The 15,477-nt window shown below is 49.9% G+C and overlaps 1 protein-coding gene across 16 annotated transcripts in view; it reads right to left on the reverse strand.

Moving 5' to 3' along the window:
* LOC129514487 (low-density lipoprotein receptor class A domain-containing protein 4-like) overlaps positions 1 to 15,477 on the reverse strand; it is a 387,588-nt gene that overhangs the window by 331,785 nt on the left and 40,326 nt on the right. For 15 of the 16 annotated variants that reach the window (XM_055333088.1, XM_055333089.1, XM_055333084.1 and 12 more), the window contains one exon: positions 8,126 to 8,208. The gene's annotated coding sequence lies outside the window, so the exon portion shown is untranslated. Of the gene's footprint in view, positions 1 to 126; positions 217 to 8,125; positions 8,209 to 15,477 lie in introns of those variants that run through there. The other variant, XM_055333092.1, reaches the window with a different exon arrangement.

Below are 15,477 nucleotides of genomic sequence, written 5' to 3' on the forward strand. Positions count from 1 at the left end.
TCTATCTCTTGCCTTCCTTCTTAGGCACCCTATGCCCCAACCAATTTCTACCTTCCTAACACGCTGTTAATTTTCTCACCTCCATGCAAATGTGTGAGACTTTCCCAGTGCTCAGAATGCTCTCACCTTACATTTGTCCACCTGGACAAATTCACGATTTAAGACCCACTTTAAGTGTCACCATCTCTGTGGGTGTACCAGGAAGCTTTCCTAGACAGGAATGCACAGATATCTCTGCCCTGGGTCTCCTGGGCACCAAGTGCTGAGGACAGGTCACAACCATGAACTATGACTAAGGACATACTGTGGATCGCTCCATCAGATCGCGCGTCCCACTGTAAGGCAGGACCTGCTTCCCATTCACCTTCGTGCCCAAGTCCTCTTCGGAGTGCCCAGCTCTGTAAATGTATATTAAAGATAAATTTTATCACAAATAGCTATTATTTTCCATTGCTCCTCTTCCAACAACTTCTTTGTCTTGGTGACTTATAAACGTCTTCCTATTTTTGAAAGCCAAAGTTTGCCCATATTTAGATGAGCTTCTCTATTCCTCTCACATATTAGTTTTATTTCTTGATTTGAAGGAGCATCTTACACACCAAAGAAAATGGGGGCATAGTAAGTGGCAGGCTCCCAAGGGTGAGATTACCCTTACAAGCTGCCATCCCACACAGAAGGAATTGCGATGAACTGATGCTACAAACCTAACACAAAAACCTTCCTATTACATGTGATTGTTAGAAGTCATTCTAGTAAAAACTTTGAGGAATTCTTATCATAAAATACGGTGTCGTTATCCCTAAAGGTCACAATTTAATATTTCCCAACATTCAAGAAAAACAAGAATCTGACTAGAAATTTCCCCATTTCTTCACATTTCTTGACAATTTCCCCTATCTGCAGCCCTGACAACACAAGAGCAAGTTGTAGGCTATTGGGTTGTTCCTGGAAGCTGGTTATCTGGCCCGGCCCAGAGCCTTGCCTACAGAACAACGCCTCACTCAGAAACATGTACTAGAGGCTCAATGGCCTCTAATAACATTTATTACCTCCACAGTAAGGTACGGTTCTCAATTTTACCTTCATTTTCCCTTAATTAGTTTATATTCATAAATTCTGTAGTTCAAGTAGGTCATCACCATACTTCAGTTTACACTTCCTTTGGATTCCTAATAGTGTCTACTTGATGGTGTGCTTTAAAAAATAAGTTTAGGAGGAAAAAAGATAGTAAGTTTTGGTCATTCTGGTTAATTATATTTTGTTGTACACTTGCATGTTGCACTTGCTAATGGAATATGTAGTAATGTTCTTATAACAAAAAGAAAAGATAACCATGTGAAGTGATGGATGTATTCACTAATGCTGTCTTGGTGATCATTTCACAATGTATACGTATATGAAATCACCAGGTTGTATGCTTAAACTCCCACAATTTTATATGCCAATTATATTACAATAAAACCGGAAAAATGAAGAAAAAATAAAAAAATAGTAAGTTTTGGGAGTTTTGCTTTTTTTATTTTTTTTAAAGATTTTATTTACTTATTCATGAGAGACACACAGAGAGAGGGACAGAGACAGGCGGAGGGAGAAGCAGGCTCCATGCCGGGAGCCCGATGCGGGACTCGATCCCTGGACCGCAGGATGCACGACCTGAACCAAAGGCAGACGCTCGACCGCTGAGCCACCCGGGCGTCCCTCAAGAGATATCTGGACACCCATGTTCACAGCAGCATTAGTCACAATAGCTGAAAGGCAGAAGCAAGCCAAGGGTTCAACAATGGACGAATGGCTAAACAAACAAATGGTATACCCACGCGGCATAATATGACCAGCCTCAGAAGAGGAAGAAAGCTCTGACGCTTGCTAAAATATGGATGAACCGCGAGAGCAGCAGGCTAAGTGCAAGCAGCCAGTCACAAAAATACAAATACTGTGTGAGGAATCTAGAGCAGACAAGTTCATAGAGACAGGGGAATGGTGGTTGCCAGGGGCAGAAAGCAGGAGGAATGGGGAGTTAGTGTTTAAATGGGTGCAGAGTTGTACGTTTTTTAAGATGAAAATAGTTGTAGGGATGGATGGGGATGATGGTTGCAGAACAATGAGAATGTACTCAATGCCCTGGAACCATACACTTAAAATGGCTAAAACACGCTGTTTTCTATAGCAGCTGTACAATTTTTCATTCCCACCAGTAATACACAGGGTTCCAAATTCTCCATGTTACACATATTTTACCAATTAAAAAAAAAGAAAAGAAAAGAAAAAAAGGAGCAGAAGATTTGGGAACCAATTAAAGATCAAAAAAATAGGTAACGCACCTAAACATCACAATCCTAAATGTCAACCATTTCTTTCAATAATGACTCAACACCACCAGTATAGGTCACAAAACACTTGAAAACACTTCCTGAACGCACCTGGACCTGTGGAACTCCTCCTCCTCAAGTGATCCAAGACTCTCAGGGCATTTTCTTGTTTTTATGCTCCACACACGGCAGTTGCACGGGGAACACCGCAGGAGGGGAAGTCCCTGCATGGAGCTGCCCAGGGATGGCTCGGCCCACGCGTGGAGGCAAAGGCAGCGCGGCCCAGGAAAGCACCAGAACAGGGAGGGCCTGCGGAGCGGGCAACACATCGGGGACTGGAGGAGGCTGCCCGACTGAGGCCGGAGCTGCGTCCCCCATGGCTGGGACCCGCAGCACGACCCGTCCCCATGAGGGGCCACGCGGCCCGGGCAGGGCGCCCTTCTGTCATCCCCGGTGCCACGCGGGCCCGGGAAGCCTCTGTCCGCGTGTCCGTGGCCTCGTCTCCCAGACACGACGGCCCCACGGGCAGCCCGAAGCCATGGCCCCCCTACCTCGTGCCCGCCGTCCCCTCACCCGGGGGCAGGCCGCGCAGGACCATGGTGAGCAGACACCCCAGCAGGGGGGGCAAACCACCCCACGCAGGCCGACCCACGCAGGCACCAGGCGCTCCCCGGGCAGCGGCCTTGCAGAGGGGACTGAGCAGTGCCCGCAGCCTCCGGCAGGAATCACTCAGACACACACAAAATCCTGCTTTTTTCAAGAATGACGCTCACGGGATCCCTGGGTGGCGTAGCGGTTTAGCACCTGCCTTTGGCCCAGGGCACGATCCTGGAGACCCAGGATCGAATCCCACGTCAGGCTCCCAGTGCATGGGGCCTGCTTCTCCCTCTGCCTGTGTCTCTGCCTCTCTCTCTCTGTGACTATCATAAATTAATTAATTAATTAATTAATTAATTAAAAAAAAAGAATGACGCTCACACAGAAAACCACAGTGGAAACCTCCAGAAGCCCCCTTGGTGCCGCAAGTTAGACGACTGATGGCCAGACCCCTCCGCCTGCTCTGTCCCCCGAACTCCCGCTGGCGTCTTTCTCTGCCCACACTCATTCCATTTCCAAAGGGATTTTTCCAAGTTAAATGAACCCCACGTCTCATGCTCTACTGCGAATGCTCTTACCCTTTCTGGAGGTCAGAATCCTACGGAGAACCCCACCAGAGCCCTCTGGCCTTCTCTGCAGGAAGAGGCACCATTTCAAGGAAGTCACATACGTCCCGGGTCCCCTGGAGGTTAAGAACCTCCGTCCCAGTGGCTGCTTCTTTCCACCTCCTTTCTACGCTGAATTTGAGGGACACTTGGCCACCCACCCCCCTTGTGGAAAATCGTGTAACCGGCACATTTCAAGAATCCGTAGAGACTCCTGCTGATGGGGCAGCCCCCCCCCCACGCCGCTGCTAAGGCCCCTAAGGGGAGGGCATCTCATGGAAGCTCCAGAGGATCGGCCCGTCAGGCCAACACAGGCCTGAAGGACAACAGCCTCTGGATTGTGACACCTGTTCCCGTGACCGTCCTTACACCTACGCCGACGTGACTCTGGGGGGCTGCTGGAACTCAGTCTGTCACAACCAGCATCAGAGGCCACCGCAAGGCCTCCCGAGAACCTGAGCTCGGTAAGCACATCCCACGCTTGAGTGCCGTCTGTCGGGCCTGCCCCCCGCCCCGCAGGCTGCAGAGGCCGTGTCACCCCCACACACTGAGCCCGCAAAGCCCAACTTCTGAGCTGCGGCTGCGACTCCCATAAAAAGCAATGCTATGGAATTGAACACCAATAAAAAATAAATTATTAAAAAAAAAGAAAAGGCAAAAAAAAAAAAAAAAAAAGAAAAGAAAAGAAAAAAGCAATGCTATTCCTAACCTCCCTCACCACGGAAAAGTGCGCAAGCCACCACACAATCCAGAATCTCTGAAAGGTTTATTTTGATGCTCTTCCCCATGCCCCCCTACTCTTCCCTCCCCCACAAAATTTCTAGGTGGAAAATTTGCTAGCTTTTTAGCAGTTTGACACTACGGTGCTGGGCACGGGCCAACGAAGCCACTGGCACGTTTGATTTCGAAGCCAAAATGAAAAGGTATTTTTCTGACGCAGCTCTGAATGAGTCTACTTTAAGAAAATAGCACAGTCTCATAATAGCACAGAACCCAACAAATCGGCAAAAGACAATTCCCAAGTTCCCAGGCCACGGACAGAAAGGAGAGAGACAGCAAGCTTCTCCTCCCTCTCGAGGCGGTGGGCCGGCCGCCGGCCTGTGTCTTGACATCGCTGGTTGGCCCAAGCTCAAACGTGGCACAAAGCATCCCTCCTGCCCTTGCAGCATTTCGATCTTTCTTGTGCCATTTTTAACCTTAAAGGAGGAAGCAGAGCAGCAAGGTGGACTTCAAATCCGAGTCCCCTGACGCTGTGTATACACGAGGGAGGAAGGGGGGGCGGAGAAGAGAGGCAAAGGGAGAGCAAGGGGGCCTCCATGAGGCCTTGAGAACCCAAAACCCTTTCAGAAGCCAAGGGGCAACTCAGAACCAGGCAGCCTGGGACCTGTCCCGGGATTCCCCCCAACGGGAATTCGGGGTCACTTCTCCAATGGACAAACACAAAGGCCAGAGAGGCACCAACCCACCACCGTCCGGCTTCTCGCACTGACAAGACGTTTCAGTGCCACCTCCAAACCATCCCGACCTAATACTAAAGCAGAGCTCGCCCCTCCTTCACATGAGGGAGCCCGCGGCACGGACACGCTCATTGACACCGCAGCTCCCGATGCTCGCGTTTGGTCACATTCTCACAGTTTCATCTGTTTTACTGTCCGTGCCCAGGAAACATCTGGAGAAGGAAGCCTTGCTTTATTTGCCCATGCACAAAAAGTGTGGCTTCTCCCGGCACTGCTGGTCCTCTCTGAGTTTCCTTAAAAGTTTAAATTTAGCACAAAGCCAGGAAGTTCAGGTCAGGGATGTACAGCTGGTGTCTAAGGTCATTATTGTTGAAAGCGGGAGCATCCGCCCCCTGGACTGCGGGCCTCGACTTTCACTGCTGCCTGCTTCTCACCATCGACCACAGATCCCTCAAGGACCCTAAAGGACCCAAGAGAGGAGGAGTCTCCCCATGTAGACCTGTCTTGTCTGTGCTGAGAGCCAACCATGTGTAGGTCTGAGGTTTCCTTCTCTCATGACAAGGACAGAAAATGGCCCAAAGAGCTGGAACTAATGATTTCTTCACCTACAACCTGGAGGCGTCATTGCACCAAACCTGGCCGAAGCCGTAAGACGCATCGTGGAATTCCTCAGCAAACCTCTGTCGCCCCCAAGGAGAACAGAGAAACCCATGCCTCTGCCGCCCCTCTTCCTCCGATCCTGCTGGCACGCGGTCCTTGGACTGGACTCAGCGTCCGGACGGCTCAAAACTGGCATTTTACCGAACTCCTCTGGTGTGTGGATGCTGAATTAGGCATCTTCGCAGTAATTCCACAAGATAAACATTATTCCATTTAAAAATGAAAAGAGCTGAGACTCAGGCCGGCTTAGGACTTGTCAGAGTAAAAAAGTGAAGGAAAAGGGCAAGGACAGAACTTGAGCCAAAGGCCATGTTTCCAGCTACACCTTACAAGTGTGATACAGCCAAGAGGTGTTTGTCTTCAGATTTATTGAGGCGGCGGCAATATTAAAATACATTTAATAACAACCTAAACACGAAGACCCAACCCCATTTTATTTATTTTTATTTTTTATTTTTTAAATTTTTTTCCCAACCCCATTTTAAAACTAAGTCAAAAAAAAAATCCGCTATATGGTAAGACAGGCACATTCTGCAGTTCATGCAGAAATGCATCCCCCCCCCCCCACGCCAGGCTTTCCCGGCCAAGTGTCTGCGGCAGAGTGGCCATGCCACCTGTCCCTCCTCTTAGGAATGTCTCGCCGTCCAGCTGTGAGCTCTGAAAGAGAATTTTACAAGTTAACAGAGCAGATATAAATTCCAGGACAGTCAGCTGGAAGGACCTATTTTAGAGGGTGTGAACGTTCTTGCAACACCGCAGAATCCAAGCACGGTGCCTGAAAATGCCCCCGGATGCACGGAGCAGCACGCAGGTCTGCAGATGGGGAGCTGCTCCCGCACCATTCGAACGTTCATAAGAAGCAACACAGCCTTGCATTATAATTTAAAATCCACACCCGGTAATGTAGTCAAGAAAAAGATTTCCATTACCAATTCTGAAAGTTGCTTAAAATAACTGACAGAATGAGGTAACCCCATATGGGGGGGGGGATTGGGTTCTTATGTAATTTGCAAGTATATTTCTACTTTTGTCAAAAATTTCGTACACCAAGCTGCACAGTCCCTAGGAGCATAGTCCAGTGGTATATTGGGTTGCGCGGAAAAATTCTATTTGAAGGCAGCTTTAGTTTTTAGCGGGTAAAGCGAAGGAGGACGGTCTCTGAGACAATGAAAGAGCGCCTAACCTGGGCCCACACGAGCTCAGGCCCTGGGAGCGATGAGCCGTTGCCTCCCACCTTAAGCTGGTGGTGGGCACGCCACGTCACGGAAGCACAGCTCACCAACACGCACCAAGTCAGGCGCGCCTGGTGGCTCAGTTAAGAGTCGAACACTTCGGTGCAGGTCATGATCCCAGGGTGTGAGATCAAGTCCTGTGATGTCAGGCTCCACAGTCAGTAGGGAGTCTGCTTGAGATTCTCGGCCCCTACTCTCCAAGTACGCTCAGTTTCTCTCTCTAATAATAAGTAGATCTTAAAAAGAAAAAAAGTAGATCTTAAAAAAAACAACAACAAACAAAAAACTCACCAAGTAAGGAAAGGTAAGGGATTCTCAAAAACACCGCCCTATTGGGCAATAAAGAATCATACGAATGAGAAATATGTCATCATATTGAGCATCTCTAAGGTGTACAGTCTGGATGCTCCCCAGCGAAAGCTCATCACCTACCCCGGGACAGCCCATCAAATGGGCTTCAAATATCTGACAGTAAAATACCTGGAAGCAAAATATATTTCAGGTATCTGGTGGTAAACTCCACTCGGGAAAGAAATACGTATGAACTGCATTCACTCGACCACAGAGGGGAACTGCCCCCAACCTGGATTCAGGGTGTGTGTAGACGGCTACACACAGCATGCTGTGTAACACCGACAATTTGAGGAAGGTTCCAGACTGTGAAAAGTCCATTTAAATTCAAGGGTCTGAATAAGCCACACGCGTTACCAATACAGAGACAGAAACACCTGCCCGCCTGATGTCACAACAGATAAGAAAGAAACAGGAATTAGTATTTAGTTAGTTAGTGTACGCTATGTGCCAGATACCACATTACTATGTATGACGCCTCACTTATTTCTCACGGCAATCCCATCATTATCCGCATTTTAGGAAGCGGGAAACCAAACAAAACACAGAATTTAGAATGAGAATTAAAGAATCCCATTTTCCACTGATCTCACAATGTCTTTAAGTATCTGCACATTACTCAGGCTCAGCAACAAAGACAAGCTGAATAGTAAGATTTTCTTTTAGTAAGTCTAGAAATACGTATTCTATGTACATTCACAGCTCAAGGTAAATCACAAACAGAAAAGAAAGGCCACATTTAGTGTGATGTCATGCGACTTTCTTCCCATCAGAAAAAGCCACATGAGTAAGATTGTTTTTGTGCCTAGAAATTGCACGACTTTCTCAGAGGCCCAGAAACTCACAACGTCGGTGCTGCGATGAGCTCTGCCTCACAGACTTTATCAAAGAGAAGAGTCTTAAGTTCTACTCACCTTTTAAGCTGTAGGAAGGCTGATGTGAGCTCTTGAAAATGGTCCGATCAGGAGACCGCCATGCGGTGTTACAAGTATCTGTGCTAAAAGGAAAAACATAAAGAATTTCAGCGAACTGTCTCTTGGTTTCTCCTAATACACTGTCTATTTCCCACGTTCTAAAAAATAGTTGAGAACTATCACGATAACGGTCACAAATACCAAAACGAATAAAATGAGAGCATAAACGTCGAGTAAGAAAGGAAGGGAAAGGGAGACAGAACACGAGAGACTCCTAACTCTGGGAAACGAGCTAGGGGTGGGGGAAGGGGAGGTGGGTGGGGGGTGAGGGTGACTGGGTGATGGGCACTGAGGGGGGCACTTGACGGAATGAGCACTGGGTGTTATTCTGTATGTTGGCAAATTGAACCCCAATAAAAAATAAATTTATTAAAAAATATAAAAGTTTTTTAAAAAGTTAAAAAAAATAAAAAAAGGAAAAAAGAAAGAAAAGAAAGGAAGGGAGACTTGGAGCAAAAGAATCTGAGCCAAGGGACTTGATGGAGCAAAACAAAATCCCCCATCGGTTCTCTAGCAGCCAGAAGGGGCGCCCTGCTCTTATCATCCAAAAAGACGACATGCAGACCTTTTCTCCAACGAGGGCCCACAAACAGATAATGAATACTGTCCTTACTGGATTTGGTTTTTTTTATTATTATTATTTAATCGTAACAATCCAAATCACCTTGTGAGCACACAGATGCACACGATCCTTAACTGCAAAGAGAGGCAGGCCCAGCGGCACCTTTTCCTCCCACGAAATACGTCTGATTCTACGAGAGCAACACCGACCCTTGGGGGAACACCCCTGCTTCTGACTGCAAGGCGGTCTTTGCACCTGCCCTTCACCTTGTTGCTAGAACATCCTCCAGCCTGGTATCCCAGACTTTGTCCAGGTCCAGGCCATGCAATCTGTCGCGATCACCCTCACCCCACCTTGGTGGGTGTGCTGAGTGCGTGTCACACCATCCCAGGGTGTGTCAGGCGACCGCGTTGTGCCTTACAAGGCAGATCCAGGTAAACTCAGGGAGCTCTGCCTCTCTGCCCCGCGCCTGCCAACCTGCAGGACTACACTCCCGTCCAAGGTTGAGTAAGCCACCATCTGTCTAGCTTGCGTGCTGCAGTGCACTCTCCAGGAGACCTGTCCCTTAAAGTGTGTTCCTGCCATAGGTCACTCCTCGGCGACCAGCCAAAGCTAAGACACCCAGATAAAAAAGGGCTGCATCTAGCCAGAGGCTCCTGTGGGATTCCTGTCGACACCCGGGCCGCACACCTTGCTGCCTGCATGTGACTCCTGAATATCCATACTGTGAGTCCAGACACATTGCTTTCTCCTGTTTTCTACCTACTAAGAGGGGAAAACAATCCACTCCTGGTTTCCCAAACGGTATTTTTTACCTGTCAACTGGGATCAAGGACTCTCATCGGTCTTCCTAGGGTTCAAGTGTTCAGCCTCACTGGGGACAAAGGTCAGCGGAGGAACCAGAGACATACTGCGGTGGGCAAATTCCTCTCGAGCGCAGGGAGAGCCTGCGACTTGCTCCAGCAACAGAGCTCGGCAGAAATAACGAGGGGCCACCCCTCCAGCGGGCCGTGCTGCAGGGCTCCACTCAGCGGGCCAGGGAGCAACAGACTGCTGGACGGTGACACGGCCGTGACGAGGCCACATGGCGGGGACTGCAGGGGCCTCCAGGTCCTACGTCGACAAGGCAACGAGCCCTACCAACCACCTAAGTGACGTCAGAAGCGACTCGGGAGGTATAAAATAAACACGTACATGCTCTACACCTACATGACTGGTTCAGCAGAACGGCCTTCCTACCTGCCTCATCCACCCAGAAGTGGAAACGACACTTCTCCCACGTGACTACTGACTCCTTGCGGCAAGCACCACATCACCATCATGTGCATCCTCTTAGACTGCAGAGGATGAGGCACGGGGAGGCCCTTAACATTTTTTTTAAAAATAAGCCAAATTAAAAGTTATGATTTGTCAATCTCTAGTTTACTGCACGAAGGCCAAGCAATGGAGGGGCATCTGGATGGCTCAGTCTGCCTGTGGCTCAGGTCGTGATCCCGGGGGCCTAGGACTGAGCCCTGCATTGGCGGGCTTCTAACCGGCTTCTCCCTCTGCTCGTGCGCTTGCACTCTCTCTCTCGCTTGCTCTCTTACAGATACCCTGTCTCAAATAAATAATTCCTTAAAAAATTAAAAATTAAATTTACTCATTTTTTCTCCTTTCCCCTTTTTTCCCTTTCACTATTTTTTATATTCCCAAATGAGTGGGAAATATCAGAAAGGGAGACAGAACATGAGAGACTCCTAACTCTGGGAAACGAACTAGGGGTGATGGAAGGGGAGGAGGGCAGGGGGTGGGGGTGACTGGGTGACGGGCACTGAGGGGGGCACTTGACGGGATGAGCACTGGGTGTTATTCTGTATGTTGGTCAATTGAACACCAATAAGAAATAAATTTATAAAAAATAAAATAAAAGTAGAATTGTATATGTGGGGCGCAGTTTAAAAAAATGAAAATTTTAAAATTTAAAAAAATTAAAACATTTTTTTAAAAAGGCCAAAGCAATGGAATGTATGCAAACCTTCAAAACAGAGCCCAGAAGCTCTAAATTAATTTTAAATAGGTAGGAGATGCTTAGCCTCATGCTCTACCCCCAGATAATGAACCCACAAGTTCTCCAGAACTGGTTATATCTCATTGTACCTGTGTAAGAATTTGTTTTTTGTTTTGTTTTTTAAAGATTTTATTTATTTATTCAAGAGAGACACACAGAGGGAGGCAGAGACCCAGGCAGAGGGAGAAGCAGGCTCCATGCAGGGAGCCCAATGCGGGACTCGATCCTGGGACTCCACGATCACACCCTGGGCCCAAGGCAGGCGCTAAACCACTGAGCCGCCCAGGGATTCCCCACAGTAAGAATTTGTTACTTGTTCTTAATTTTCCATTCATACCAATAACACATTCCCAACCAACATGGGAAAACATGTATAGGTCAGATACCCAGCTCTGATCCCAAAACCAAATGCTAATGCAACTTCCAGACAACCTATATGAAAAGTGCTTTATGATTTTTTATTTTTATACCAATGATCTTTAATTCAAGCAAGATCTTACTTAAGGCCTGTTTAAAATAGAAGTTCGAAAATAAAATAAAATAAAATAAAATAAAATAAAATAAAATAAAATAAAATAAAATAAAATAAAATAAAATAAAATAAAATAAAATAGAAGTTCGAGGGGCAGCCCGGGTGACCCAGCGGTTAGCGCCGCCTTCAGCCTGGGGCGTGATCCTGGGGTTCCGGGATCGAATCCCGCGTCAGGCTCCCTGCACGGAGCCTGCTTCTCCCTCTGCCTGTGTCTCTGCCTCTCCCTCTGTTTCTCGTGATTAAATAAATACAATCTTTAAAAAAAAAAAGTTCCATATGTAAATACATTCAGTTTCTGCTATCCTTAAAAGATACCTTGTTTTCTATTACGAAGAAGATTGTGACTAAAGCTCTATTTTAGATTTCCACGTGAATGGTTTAATAAAAGACACTTTAAAACATTCAAATCAATTAAATGACCTAAGAGACTACGAAATAAGAACCCCCTTCACTACAGAAGCCTACGCTCTTCTGGAATCTGTAGGCAGGGCTGTATTATTCATTCCCACTCCCCACAAATCACTCCCCAAACCTTCACATTATCTCCCAGGTTTATCCCCTGGTGCTGACCTCTCAGGCAGCACAGTTTCCACACTCAAGCCAAAAAAAAAAAACCCTAAAAGCAGCAGTTCCATGACCTAGGAGGCAGAGAATTTCGATAAATCCACCTCTTCTTCTCAGCATAATGTTAAGTGTCTTGGGCCCAACTCTATGCGTGGAAAGCAGTGGCCCACCCCAGGGGCCGCAGGCACACGGGCCTGGTTCCCCCCGCCCCCCGCAGGTCTAGTAAGTGCATGCCTTTCCCTAAGTCCACAGAACTCAGCCCAAGGCAAGCCCCGCTCTTCACAGCACGGGCATCCACGCTGCACCCTCACAAAGGAGGCCACAGCCTCGGGGGATCAACCCCCCCACAGGAAAGGCCCTAAAGAGAACCAGGGAGCCCTGGCCATCGGGAGATGCTGGCCGAGCTCCTCCTGCCCACACCCGCCCCGCAGCTCGGAGCACGAAGAGCCCATGGGCCGCTTTCCAAAGTGACGCAGCACATCCTGGGGGGACGAGGGCCTCATAACCCGGGACCGTCTCCTTTTGTTCTTCTTTTTCCTAATCTAAATTTTACTTGGTTAACACACGCGGCCATATTGGTTTCTGCAGAACTCGGTGATTCATCACTTACAGACCAAGTGCTCATCACAAAGGTGCCTCCCTAACGCCCGTTACCCACCTGGCCACCCCACCAGCCTCCCTCCATCAGCCCTCAGGCTGGTGTTTGTCGTTGTCTCCTGCGCCCCATCATACAGTTCACCTGTTTGGTTTCTTGAATTCCACGTGCATATGCCAATATTTGCCTATTTCTGACTTATTTCACTTAGCATAGTGACCCCAGCCCCGTCCATGTTGCTGCCGGTAGCAGGGTTCCCCTCTCTGGAGGCCCTACTGGTATTCCACTGCCCCCCCCCCCCCGCCATCATCTCGATCCGTCCATTGGTCGGTGAGCACTCGGGCCCGCTCCATGGTTCGCCTGTTGCGCACAACGTCAGGGCGCAAACATCCCTCCAACCTACGCTCCTGCCCTTTGGGTAAATACCCAGTGGAGCCCCTGCAGGGCTGTCGGGTGGCTCTGGCTCTAACTTCCTGAGGAACCTGCCCCTGCTGTCCGGCGGCCGCACCAGCCCAGACCGAGTTCTGGACGCCACGTGCCCACCGCGCTCCCAGCAGCGCTCGCGGCACCTGGGCCCGTGGCCCCAGCGTGGGAAGCCGGAGCTGCCCGCAGGCAGAGCGCAGGTGCCCTGGGAGGTGACAGAAGCCAGGAGATCACTGCCCCTGCCTGAGGCCAGAATGGTGAGCGGCGGGACCAGAGAACGAGAGGGGACGCTCACGCGTTCCCGGCCTTCACTGCCGGCTCAGTTTGTCTTTAAGGTACAGGAAGACGTTTCCTCCAGACAGAGGTCAAGAGAGAGATCCGGCTGCACACCTCTTCCTTCCCCGACGAGGCTCTGTGCCCCCGGAGCCTGGCCAGTGGGGAGCAGCGCAGCGGGGACGCGGACAGGGCCTGGCACCAGGACCCGGGCAGCGGCTGGGATGGTCACGGCACTTGGCGGGGCCCCCGGCAGGCACACGGCTGGGCCAGCGTGACACACAGGGCTCCCCGGCTGGGGGCCCCTGGCCTGCTGCCCCCGACCCCACTGACCTCGACTCGCTGACCTCAACCCACTGTCCCCTGACCTGCTGGCCCCCGATCCGCTGGCCCCCAAGCCCGCTGGCCCCGAGCCACTGACCCCAGCCGCTGTCCCCTGACCTGCTGACCCCCTGACCCTGGCCCCAAGCCCGCTGACCCCGGCCGCTGGCCCCTGAGCCCACTGGCCCCGTCCTGCTGCCCCTGGGTCACTGACCCCCCAACCCGCTGTCCCCCAAGCCCACTGCCCCCAATCCACTGACCCCCCGACCCACAGTCCCCTGACCCCATCCCCTGACCTGCTGACCCCCCGACCCGCTGGTCCCATCCTGTTGCCCCCGACCCGCTGACCCCAGGCTGCTCCCCCGCCCCGGCCCGCTGACCTCGTCCCGCTGACCCCCAGCCCGCTCCCCAGCTGGCCCCTAACACGGCTTCCCTTCCCAAAATACAACCAAGAGCTCTTCATAGCACACGTCAGATAATTAAATACACAAAATTAAAAAAAATAGAAGAAGCAAAGCTAAGATTTGAACTCTATTCCATCCTACCAGCAGACCCACAGAGTCATCAAAATAAATGGTTATAATAAGAAATAAGCCAAAGCTGAGTTATCGAAAAAATGAATAGGTCTCCTACTCATTCCCTGTTCTTGGGAATTCCTTTCAAAACTAAGGTGTATTTTTGTTGTAATATTATCTTTAAACCCCGTTTCTGTTTGGAAACAGCCACCAGTGATCCCCAGCGAGCACACTTCCTTCAGACCCTTTGGGTCACCCCCAAGGTCACCAACGCTCCACGGGCAGGAACACACGAGGCTACGATGGAGCCAGGCTGGCACCTGGGGGTCCCGCGCCCGGGGCTGACCCAGCGGGAGGCACAGCTGGGACTCAGCCGCCGCCAGACGCAGCCAGGCCACAGTGCTTTGGAGACCCATAATGTCCCAAATATTCCACCACAGAGTATCAGAAAATAAAAAGGATCTAGGGAAGCCCTGGTAGCCCAGCGGTTTAGCGCCACCTTCAGCCCAGGGCGAGATCCTGGAGTCCCAGGATCGAGTCCCACATCGGGCTCCCTGCACGGAGCCTGCTTCTCCCCCTCCCTGTGTCTCTGCCTCTCTCTCTCTCTCTCTCTCTCTCTGTGTGTCTCTCATTAATAAAAATAAAATATTTTTTAAAAAACCAATGGCTTTAATTAAAAAAAAAAAGAAGTGGTAAGGGCCAGGTACACAGGCAGAGGGGTGCAGACGGGGGACAGCCAGTCGAGCAGAGGAAGGCAGCGCTGGAGCCAAGGCTGTGGGGAGCAGGCGCCCGGGCACCTGGATGTTTGAGCAAAAGCATCTCCGGGAGGGGCCCGGAAGAAGCAGGTGCCTGACAGAGAGGACGAAGGCACAAGTATCAGGAGAGGAGGCCAAAGGAGCAATGGGAGGGCCCAAGAGCTTGAAGGCAATTGTAAGGACTCGGCATTTACTCAAGAAAAATGAGGAGCTACTGCAGAGTCATGCGTTCATTCAACAAGGACTTACCAGAGGTAAACATGCCAAGCCCTGTGCCAGACGCTAAAGACATAAGAACAGGAAGAAGGTTGAAAAGAGGCCAAAAAAAAAAAAAAAAAAAGACTCCTCAACCCCAGTGGTAGCTAAGGTCTTCGTCAGTAGACTAAGCAACCGAGAGTACGTGCCAAACCTCACATGGGAACCTAGAAGTGAGCACCCGGTGGGCTCCAGGGCTGCCTCTCCCTCCTTGATCAACGTGTAGATCCTGAACATTTACTGTGGCAACACCAAAAACAGACGGTCGGTCTCCGGCCATACCACCCTGAACGCACCCGATCTCGTCAAAAAACAGACGGTCCTATGGTTGTGAGTCAGCAGTGAGAAACAAACGAAGTCCAAAAGTCATCGTAGTCCTGACGGCACCGCCTTAGATTCTAAATATTTAAATCTATCGGTGGCATTATAATAGCTCTCTGAGAACTA

The sequence above is a fragment of the Nyctereutes procyonoides genome, unplaced genomic scaffold, assembly GCF_905146905.1.
Source record: "Nyctereutes procyonoides isolate TBG_1078 unplaced genomic scaffold, NYPRO_anot_genome, whole genome shotgun sequence".
Lineage (NCBI taxonomy): Eukaryota > Metazoa > Chordata > Mammalia > Carnivora > Canidae > Nyctereutes > Nyctereutes procyonoides.